Below are 10,000 nucleotides of genomic sequence, written 5' to 3'. Positions count from 1 at the left end.
GGTAGGCACACAGGTGTATAAACACACAGCTCATTAGCATTCAAGCTATAGACGTACTGTCACAACCTGTGCTTTCCCTGTCGCACAGCTGACCTTAACCCTCCCTCAAAGGACGGATTCCAGAAGTCCCAAGAAAGGCTGAGGGAGCGGGGATGGACCTTCGGGGTCTCGGGTTCTGCCGACTCCCTGGAATAGACGACAGGGACTGGTGGGAGGGAGCCGAAGAACCGCAGAGCTTGTCCATCATAGAGACCACACTTCTCCTCGACGGCTTTCTCCCGAGCAGCCATTTGTTGCCTCCAGACTGCCCGCCAAATCTCTGCGGGGTTCGTATTTGGCTCGATGGTTCTGTCAGGTTCTGTTGGTCTAGAACCCAAAGATGCAGAGATGGCAGGCGCAGCGCGGGCAAACATGACTTTAATGTCAGAAAGGAAAGAGTGCACATGCAGGGAACAGGAAAGAGGAAACAGGAAACCAATCATCGAGCCCTGACTGGAGGGTGAGGCAGGCATAAATAGCAGCCTGATTGACAACAGGTGTGCCAGGCTGCCAGACAGCGGCGGTTGAGGGGAAATGGTGCTCAGGGAAACAAGCAGGAAGTGGAACTAAAATAAGAGCGCTGACAGGAAACAAACACCAACTAAGGAAACATAAGAACATAACAGAATCATCAAGCCAAATACGAACCCCGCAGAGATTTGGTGGGCAGTCTGGAGGCAACAATTGGCTGCTCAGGAGAAAGCCGGCGAGGAGAAGTTTTGCCCGGTTGGCTTCCATGATGGACAAGCTGCGACTTGAGTGCTGCACGGTCTGGTTCTACGGCTCCCTCTCCCCCGTCCCTGTCGTCTGTTCCAGGGGGGCGGCCAGAGTCGGCAGGACTCCGAGACCCCGCAGGTACCGCCCCGCTCCCTCAGCCTTTCTTGGGAGGTCTGGAATCCGTCCCTTGAGGGGGGGGCCCTAAGGTCATACAGACATATACTGTATATATATATATATATATATATATATATATATATATATATATATATATATATATATATATATATATATATATATATACAAAAATTGAGACGGAACAGACAATCAGACATATGAGAAAGAATGTTTATTTTCCACAAGGCGAGACATTTACTGCGTGTTTCTAAGTGCACTTTCTCCCCCCCCCCCCCCAGTACACTTCCTGTTGTAAGTGGACTCAACATAAATGGTTCAAGCGAGGGCTCACGGGAACAAAATCATGGATCCATTTAAGCCGTCCCCAGGACTTGCAGGCCAGCTCGTCAGAGGTCAAGCGACAGCTGGCCAGAAGATTATGCAGTTTTCTGATGTTCCTTCCTGGAAGTGTTCTGCTGCCATGTGGTGTTCATGGAGAGAACTGCTGACAACGTGTGTCATACTTCACAGAACTAAATGTGGATCAAAGCCAGCAGAACGTTGAAGCGGTGTCCTCCGTGACCTTGAGAGTCTTCCCATCAGTCAGTGTCCTCCGTGACCTTGAGTCTTCCCATCAGTCAGTGTCCTCCGTGACCTTGCGAGTCTTCCTGTCAGTCAGTGTCCTCCGTGACATTGAGAGTCTTGTCAGTCAGTGTCCTTCGTGACCTTGAGAGTCTTCCTGTCAGTCAGTGTCCTCCGTGACCTTGAGAGTCTTGTCAGTCAGTGTCCTCCATGACCTTAAGGGTCTTCCCATCAGTCAGTGTCCTCCGTGACCTTGAGAGTCATCCCATCAGTCAGTGTCCTCCATGACCTTGAGTCTTCCCATCAGTCAGTGTCCTCCGTGACCTTGAGAGTCTTCCCGTCAGTCAGTGTCCTCCGTGACCTTGAGAGTCTTCCCATCAGTCAGTGTCCTCCGTGACCTTGAGAGTCTCCCCGTCAGTCAGTGTCCTCCGTGACCTTGAGAGTCTTGTCAGTCAGTGCCCTCCATGACCTTGAGAATCTTCCCGTCAGTCAGTGTCCTCCGTGACCTTGAGAGTCTTGTCAGTCAGTGTCCTCCGTGACCTTGAGAGTCTTCCCATCAGTCAGTGTCCTCCGTGACCTTGAGAGTCTTGTCAGTCAGTGTCCTCCATGACCTTGAGTCTTCCCATCAGTCAGTGTCCTCCGTGACCTCGAGAGTCTTCCCGTCAGTCAGTGTCCTCCATGACCTTGAGTCTTCCCATCAGTCAGTGTCCTCCGTGACCTCGAGAGTCTTCCCGTCAGTCAGTGTCCTCCGTGACCTTGAGAGTCTTCCCATCAGTCAGTGTCCTCCGTGACCTTGAGAGTCTTCCCATCAGTCAGTGTCCTCCGTGACCTTGAGTCTTCCCATCAGTCAGTGTCCTCCGTGACCTTGAGGGTCTTCCCATCAGTCAGTGTCCTCCGTGACCTTGAGAGTCATCCCATCAGTCAGTGTCCTCCATGACCTTGAGTCTTCCCATCAGTCAGTGTCCTCCGTGACCTTGAGAGTCTTCCCGTCAGTCAGTGTCCTCCGTGACCTTGAGAGTCTTCCCATCAGTCAGTGTCCTCCGTGACCTTGAGAGTCTTCCCGTCAGTCAGTGTCCTCCGTGACCTTGAGAGTCTTGTCAGTCAGTGCCCTCCATGACCTTGAGAGTCTTCCCGTCAGTCAGTGTCCTCCGTGACCTTGAGAGTCTTGTCAGTAAGTGTCCTCCGTGACCTTGAGAGTCTTCCCGTCAGTCAGTGTCCTCCGTGACCTTGAGAGTCTTCCCATCAGTCAGTGTCCTCCGTGACCTTGAGAGTCTTGTCAGTCAGTGTCCTCCGTGACCTTGAGAGTCTTCCCATCAGTCAGTGTCCTCCGTGACCTTGAGAGTCTTCCCATCAGTCAGTGTCCTCCGTGACCTTGAGAGAATTGTCAGTCAGTGTCTTCCGTGACCTTGAGAGTCTTGTCAGTCAGTGCCCTCCGTGACCTTGAGAGTCTTCCCGTCAGTCAGTGTCCTCCGTGCCCTTGAGAGTCTTGTCAGTCAGTGTCCTCCGTGACCTTGAGAGTCTTCCCATCAGTCAGTGTCCTCCGTGACCTTGAGAGTCTTCCCGTCAGTCAGTGTCCTCCGTGACCTTGAGAGTCTTGTCAGTCAGTGCCCACCATGACCTTGAGAGTCTTCCCGTCAGTCAGTGTCCTCCGTGACCTTGAGAGTCTTGTCAGTCAGTGTCCTCCGTGACCTTGAGAGTCTTCCATCAGTCAATGTCCTCTGTGACCTTGAGAGTCTTCCCATCAGTCAGTGTCCTCCGTGACCTTGAGAGTCTTGTCAGTCAGTGTCTTCCGTGACCTTGAGAGTCTTGTCAGTCAGTGCCCTCCGTGACCTTGAGAGTCTTCCCGTCAGTCAGTGTCCTCCGTGAACTTGAGAGTCTTGTCAGTCAGTGTCCTCCGTGACCTTGAGAGTCTTCCCATCAGCCAGTGTCCTCCGTGACCTTGAGAGTCTTCCTGTCAGTCAGTGTCCTCCATGACCTTGAGAGTCTTCCCGTCAGTCAGTGTCCTCCGTGACCTTGAGAGTCTTCCCATCAGTCAGTGTCCCCCGTGACCTTGAGAGTCTTCCCGTCAGTCAGTGTCCTCCGTGACCTTGAGAGTCTTGTCAGTCAGTGCCCTCCATGACCTTGAGAATCTTCCCGTCAGTCAGTGTCCTCCGTGACCTTGAGAGTCTTCCCATCAGTCAGTGTCCTCCGTGACCTTGAGAGTCTTGTCAGTCAGTGTCTTCCGTGACCTTGAGAGTCTTCCCGTCAGTCAGTGTCCTCCGTGACCTTGAGAGTCTTCCCATCAGTCAGTGTCCTCCGTGACCTTGAGAGTCTTCCCATCAGTCAGTGTCCTCCGTGACCTTGAGAGTCTTCCCATCAGTCAGTGTCCTCCGTGACCTTGAGAGTCTTCCCATCAGTCAGTGTCCTCCGTGACCTTGAGAGTCTTCCCGTCAGTCAGTGTCCTCCGTGACCTTGAGAGTCTTGTCAGTCAGTGCCCACCATGACCTTGAGAGTCTTCCCGTCAGTCAGTGTCCTCCGTGACCTTGAGAGTCTTGTCAGTCAGTGTCCTCCGTGACCTTGAGAGTCTTCCATCAGTCAATGTCCTCTGTGACCTTGAGAGTCTTCCCATCAGTCAGTGTCCTCCGTGACCTTGAGAGTCTTGTCAGTCAGTGTCTTCCGTGACCTTGAGAGTCTTGTCAGTCAGTGCCCTCCGTGACCTTGAGAGTCTTCCCGTCAGTCAGTGTCCTCCGTGAACTTGAGAGTCTTGTCAGTCAGTGTCCTCCGTGACCTTGAGAGTCTTCCCATCAGCCAGTGTCCTCCGTGACCTTGAGAGTCTTCCTGTCAGTCAGTGTCCTCCATGACCTTGAGAGTCTTCCCGTCAGTCAGTGTCCTCCGTGACCTTGAGAGTCTTCCCATCAGTCAGTGTCCCCCGTGACCTTGAGAGTCTTCCCGTCAGTCAGTGTCCTCCGTGACCTTGAGAGTCTTGTCAGTCAGTGCCCTCCATGACCTTGAGAATCTTCCCGTCAGTCAGTGTCCTCCGTGACCTTGAGAGTCTTCCCATCAGTCAGTGTCCTCCGTGACCTTGAGAGTCTTGTCAGTCAGTGTCTTCCGTGACCTTGAGAGTCTTCCCGTCAGTCAGTGTCCTCCGTGACCTTGAGAGTCTTCCCATCAGTCAGTGTCCTCCGTGACCTTGAGAGTCTTCCCATCAGTCAGTGTCCTCCGTGACCTTGAGAGTCTTCCCATCAGTCAGTGTCCTCCGTGACCTTGAGAGTCTTCCCGTCAGTCAGTGTCCTCCGTGACCTTGAGAGTCTTGTCAGTCAGTGCCCTCCGTGACCTTGAGAGTCTTCCCGTCAGTCAGTGTCCTCCGTGACCTTGCACACGCGCTAGCACGGAGACATGGTTGGCACGGCAACAAGCATGGAGCCTTGGACGCACGCACACAGCAGAGGGGGAAGGGCGGGATAACGTCTGACACAAAATGGCACTTTGCAATGCATGCTGGACCTTTTTTCTGCATGTGCGGGGGGATATGTTAAGCTTTGGTTTCCATAGTTACAGTCATGTCCAATGTGTGTGTGTGTGTGTGTGTGTGTGTGTGTGTGTGTGTGTGTGTGTGTGTGTGTGTGTGTGAGAGATCAACAGATACATCTGAAGTTGATCTAGAGAAGGGATTCTCAAACTGTGGTACGTGCACCACTACTGGTACGTGGGCTCCATCTGGTGGTACGCCAAATAAAGTACAGTGTTTTATTTTCCCAATATTCACAGTGTTACTGTTCAAACTGTGTGTAATGTTAAAAAGCAGTGAAGTTGTCACGTTGTGTAAATGGTAAATAAAAAGAGAATACAACAAATCCTTTTCTCCTTATATTCAATTGAATAGACTGCAAAGACAAGATTATTTGTTATTTTGTGCAAATATTAGCTCATTTGGAATTTGATGCCTGCAACATGTTCAAAAAAAAAAAGCTGGCACAAGTGGCAAAAAAGAGTGACAGAGTTGAGGAATGCTCATCAAAGACTTATTTGGAACATCCCACAGGTGAACAGGCTAATTGGGAACAGGTGGGTGCCATGATTGGGTATAAAAGCAGCTTCCATGAAATGCTCATCTGTAAGTGCAAGTTAATACTCTACTACGCAAAGCCACAGCCATTTATCAACAACACCCAGAAACACCGCCGGCTTCGCTGGGCCCGAGCCCATCGAAGATGGACTGATGCAAAGTGGAAAACTGTTCTGTGGTCTGACGAGTCCACATTTCAAATTGTTTCTGGAAACTGTGGACCGAAGAGGAAAAGAACCATCCGGATTGTTCTAGGAGGGTGTGTTAGTGCCCAAGACATGGGTAACTTACACATCTGTGAAGGCACCATTAATGCTGAAAGGTACATACAGCTTTTGGAGCAACATATGTTGCCGTTCAAGCAACGTTATCGTGGACGCCCCTGCTTATTTCAGCAAGACAATGCCAAGCCACGTAGTAAAAGAGTACTAGACTGGCCTGCCTTGTCTTTGCAGTCTATTCAATTGAATATAAGGGTGTGCAAATCATCGTATTCATAATGTGACAACTTCACTGCTTTTGTGGTTTGTACTTGTTAAATAAAAGCGCCGCTTTGTTTTTAATGAATACTCCGACCTACTACGCTACCGTGTTCCAACGCTGCTCACTATGGTGCTACTTGAAGTGTTTTCTGAGGCGGTACAAGTTTGAGAAGCACATATTTGGTAGATCAGGCCCTACGTGTCGTGTAGACATCCAAATATTCATTGCCTAGTACAAATTGACGCTCACCTTATAAATACGTGACTACAGTAACAAAGTTCATGGTTGTTTTGGTCCACAGCTAACTAACCCGTGATGACATTTAGGCTGTTTGAGTGACCACTTAACTAAACAAAACTAATAGAATTGGCAGATGTTTCCACATTCTTCCAGCCCCGTTCACGTCTTAAAGGGGAACTACCCTTTTTGGGGAATTATCGTTCACAATCATTACGAGAGACGAGAAGACAAAATGTTTTGTCTTTTTCTTTTTTTGCACTTAACAGGTAGCTAGCAACGCAGCTAAGGTTAGCAATCAATTCTACCTCTAAATCAATAACCCAACTGTAGCAACATTGTTATTGTCATTGTTTTTATAGCGTGCTAACACGTCATTAGCCGTAAAAGCTAACTACGGAAATTTATTTGGGTATGTACTCCATTTACGTCGAAGTAGCTTGTCTCCAAATTCCACATTGACAGCGCCAAAGTCACTTTGACCGCACACTCTCTGCTACCGTCTGCTCCATCATCTCACTCTTCCGTGGTGCTGGCTTCTGGAAGCAGCAGTTCGTCCTCAGTATGTTCAGCTTCAAAAAGATGAGGTTGTGAATAGCCCTGCTCTGAGGGTCAAGTACATGTAATGTAGTACGTGTAATGGAGTACATGTAATTAGTATGTGTAATGTAGTAAATGGAATGGAATACGTGTTATGGAGTACGAGTAATGGAGTACAAGTAACGAGTATGTGTAATGAGTATGTGTAATGGAGTACATGTAATGGAGTAAATGTACTGGAGTACAAGTAATGGAGTACATGTAAGGGAGTACGTGTAATGGAGTATGTGTAATGGAATGCGTGTAATGGAGTACATGTAATTTAGTACAGGTAATGGAATACAAGTAATGGAGTAAATGTAATGGAGTACATGTAATGAGTACATGTAACGGAGTATGTGTAATGGAGTAAATGTAATGGAGTACGTGTAATGGAGTATGTGTAATGGAGTACGTGTAATGGAATACATGTAATGGAGTATGTGTAATGGAGTACGTGTAATGGAGTACGTGTAATGGAGTGCATGTAATGGAGTATATTTAATGGAGTACATGTAATGGGGTACGTGTAATGGAGTACGTGTAATGGAGTACGTGTAATGGAGTACGTATAATGGAGTACATGTAATGGAGTACGTGTAATGGAGTACATGTAATGGAGTATGTGTAATGAGTACATGTAATGCAGTACGTGTAATGGAGTACGTGTAATGGAGTATGTGTAATGGAGTACGTGTAATGGAGTACATGTAATGAGCACATGTAATCAGGTAAATGTAATGGAGTAGTTGTAATGGAGTACATGTAATGGAGTACGTGTAATGGAGTACATGTAATGGAGTATGTGTAATGGAGTATGTGTAATGGAGTACGTGTAATGGAGTACATGTAATGGAGTACGTGTAATGGAGTACGTGTAATGGAGTACGTGTAATGGAGTATGTGTAATGGAGTATGTGTAATGGAGTATGTGTAATGGAGTACATGTAATGGAGTACAAGTAATGGAGTACGTGTAATGGAGTACGTGTAATGGAGTACATGTAATGGAGTATGTGTAATGGAGTGCGTGTAATGGAGTATATGTAATGGAGTACATGTAATGGGGTACGTGTAATGGAGTACGTGTAATGGAGTACGTGTAATGGAGTATGTGTAATGAGTACATGTAATGCAGTACGTGTAATGGAGTACGTGTAATGGAGTACGTGTAATGGAGTATGTGTAATGGAGTATGTGTAATGGAGTACATGTAATGAGCACATGTAATCAGGTAAATGTAATGGAGTAGTTGTAATGGAGTACATGTAATGGAGTACGTGTAATGGAGTACGTGTAATGGAGTACGTGTAATGGAGTACGTGTAATGGAGTACATGTAATGGGGTAAATGTAATTGAGTACTTGTAATGGAGTACATGTAATGGAGTACAAGTAATGGAGTACGTGTAATGGAGTACGTGTAATGGAGTACATGTAATGGAGTATGTGTAATGGAGTGCGTGTAATGGAGTATATGTAATGGAGTACATGTAATGGGGTACGTGTAATGGAGTACGTGTAATGGAGTACGTGTAATGGAGTATGTGTAATGAGTACATGTAATGCAGTACGTGTAATGGAGTACGTGTAATGGAGTACGTGTAATGGAGTACGTGTAATGGAGTACGTGTAATGGAGTACATGTAATGAGCACATGTAATCAGGTAAATGTAATGGAGTAGTTGTAATGGAGTACATGTAATGGAGTACGTGTAATGGAGTACGTGTAATGGAGTACGTGTAATGGAGTACATGTAATGGGGTAAATGTAATTGAGTACTTGTAATGGAGTACATGTAATGGAGTACGTGTAATGGAGTACGTGTAATGGAGTACGTGTAATGGAGTACATGTAATAGAGTACATGTAATAGAGTACATGTAATGGAGTACATGTAATGGAGTACATGTAATTTAGTACAAGTAATGTAGTACGTGTAATGGAGTACATGTAATGGAGTACGTGTAATGGAGTACGTGTAATGGGGTAAATGTAATTGAGTACTTGTAATGGAGTACATGTAATGGAGTACGTGTAATGGAGTACGTGTAATGGAGTACGTGTAATGGAGTACGTGTAATGGAGTACATGTAATGAGTACGTGTAATGAGTACGTGTAATGGAGTACGTGTAATGGAGTACGTGTAATGGAGTACGTGTAATTTAGTACAAGTAATGGAGTATGTGTAATGGAGTACGTGTAATGGAGTACATGTAATGGAGTACATGTAATGGAGTACATGTAATTTAGTACAAGTAATGTAGTACGTGTAATGGAGTACATGTAATGGAGTACAAGTAATGGAGTACATGTAATTGAGTACTTGTAATGGAGTACATGTAATGGAGTACGTGTAATGGAGTACATGTAATGAGTACGTGTAATGGAGTACGTGTAATTTAGTACAAGTAATGGAGTATGTGTAATGGAGTACGTGTAATGGAGTACCTGTAATGGAGTACATGTAATAGAGTACATGTAATAGAGTACATGTAATTTAGTACAAGTAATGTAGTACGTGTAATGGAGTACATGTAATGGAGTATGTGTAATGAGTATGTGTAATGGAGTATGTGTAATGGAGTACTTGTAATGGAGTACGTGTAAGGGAGTACGTGTAATGGAGTACGTGTAATGGAGTACGTGTAATGGAGTATGTGTAATGGAGTACATGTAATAGAGTACATGTAATGGAGTACATGTAATGGAGTACATGTAATGGAGTACATGTAATTTAGTATGTGTAATGGAGTACATGTAATGGAGTACGTGTAATGGAGTACATGTGATTGGGTAAATGTAATTGAGTACTTGTAATGGAGTACATGTAATGGAGTACAAGTAATGGAGTACGTGTAATGGAGTACGTGTAATGGAGTACGTGTAATGGAGTACATGTAATGAGTACGTGTAATGGAGTACGTGTAATGGAGTACGTGTAATTTAGTACAAGTAATGGAGTATGTGTAATGGAGTACCTGTAATGGAGTACATGTAATAGAGTACATGTAATAGAGTACATGTAATTTAGTACAAGTAATGTAGTACGTGTAATGGAGTACATGTAATTTAGTACAAGTAATGTAGTACGTGTAATGGAGTACGTGTAATGGAGTACGTGTAATGAGTATGTGTAATGGAGTACGTGTAATGGAGTACGTGTAATTTAGTACAAGTAATGGAGTACGTGTAATGGAGT

At 45.9% G+C, this 10,000-nt stretch overlaps 1 long non-coding RNA gene across 1 annotated transcript; it reads right to left on the bottom strand.

Moving 5' to 3' along the window:
• Positions 1 to 4,508: 4,508 nt before the first annotated feature.
• Positions 4,509 to 6,537, bottom strand: LOC133649606 (uncharacterized). Its single transcript, XR_009826096.1, has 3 exons — positions 4,769 to 6,537; positions 4,698 to 4,734; positions 4,509 to 4,586 (listed from the first exon to the last, which is right to left on the bottom strand). It is a non-coding gene; the product is annotated as an uncharacterized LOC133649606 (long non-coding RNA).
• Positions 6,538 to 10,000: the final 3,463 nt, after the last annotated feature.

Source organism: Entelurus aequoreus, linkage group LG05, assembly GCF_033978785.1.
Source record: "Entelurus aequoreus isolate RoL-2023_Sb linkage group LG05, RoL_Eaeq_v1.1, whole genome shotgun sequence".
Lineage (NCBI taxonomy): Eukaryota > Metazoa > Chordata > Actinopteri > Syngnathiformes > Syngnathidae > Entelurus > Entelurus aequoreus.
This window is presented reverse-complemented; position numbering and strand designations above follow the sequence as displayed.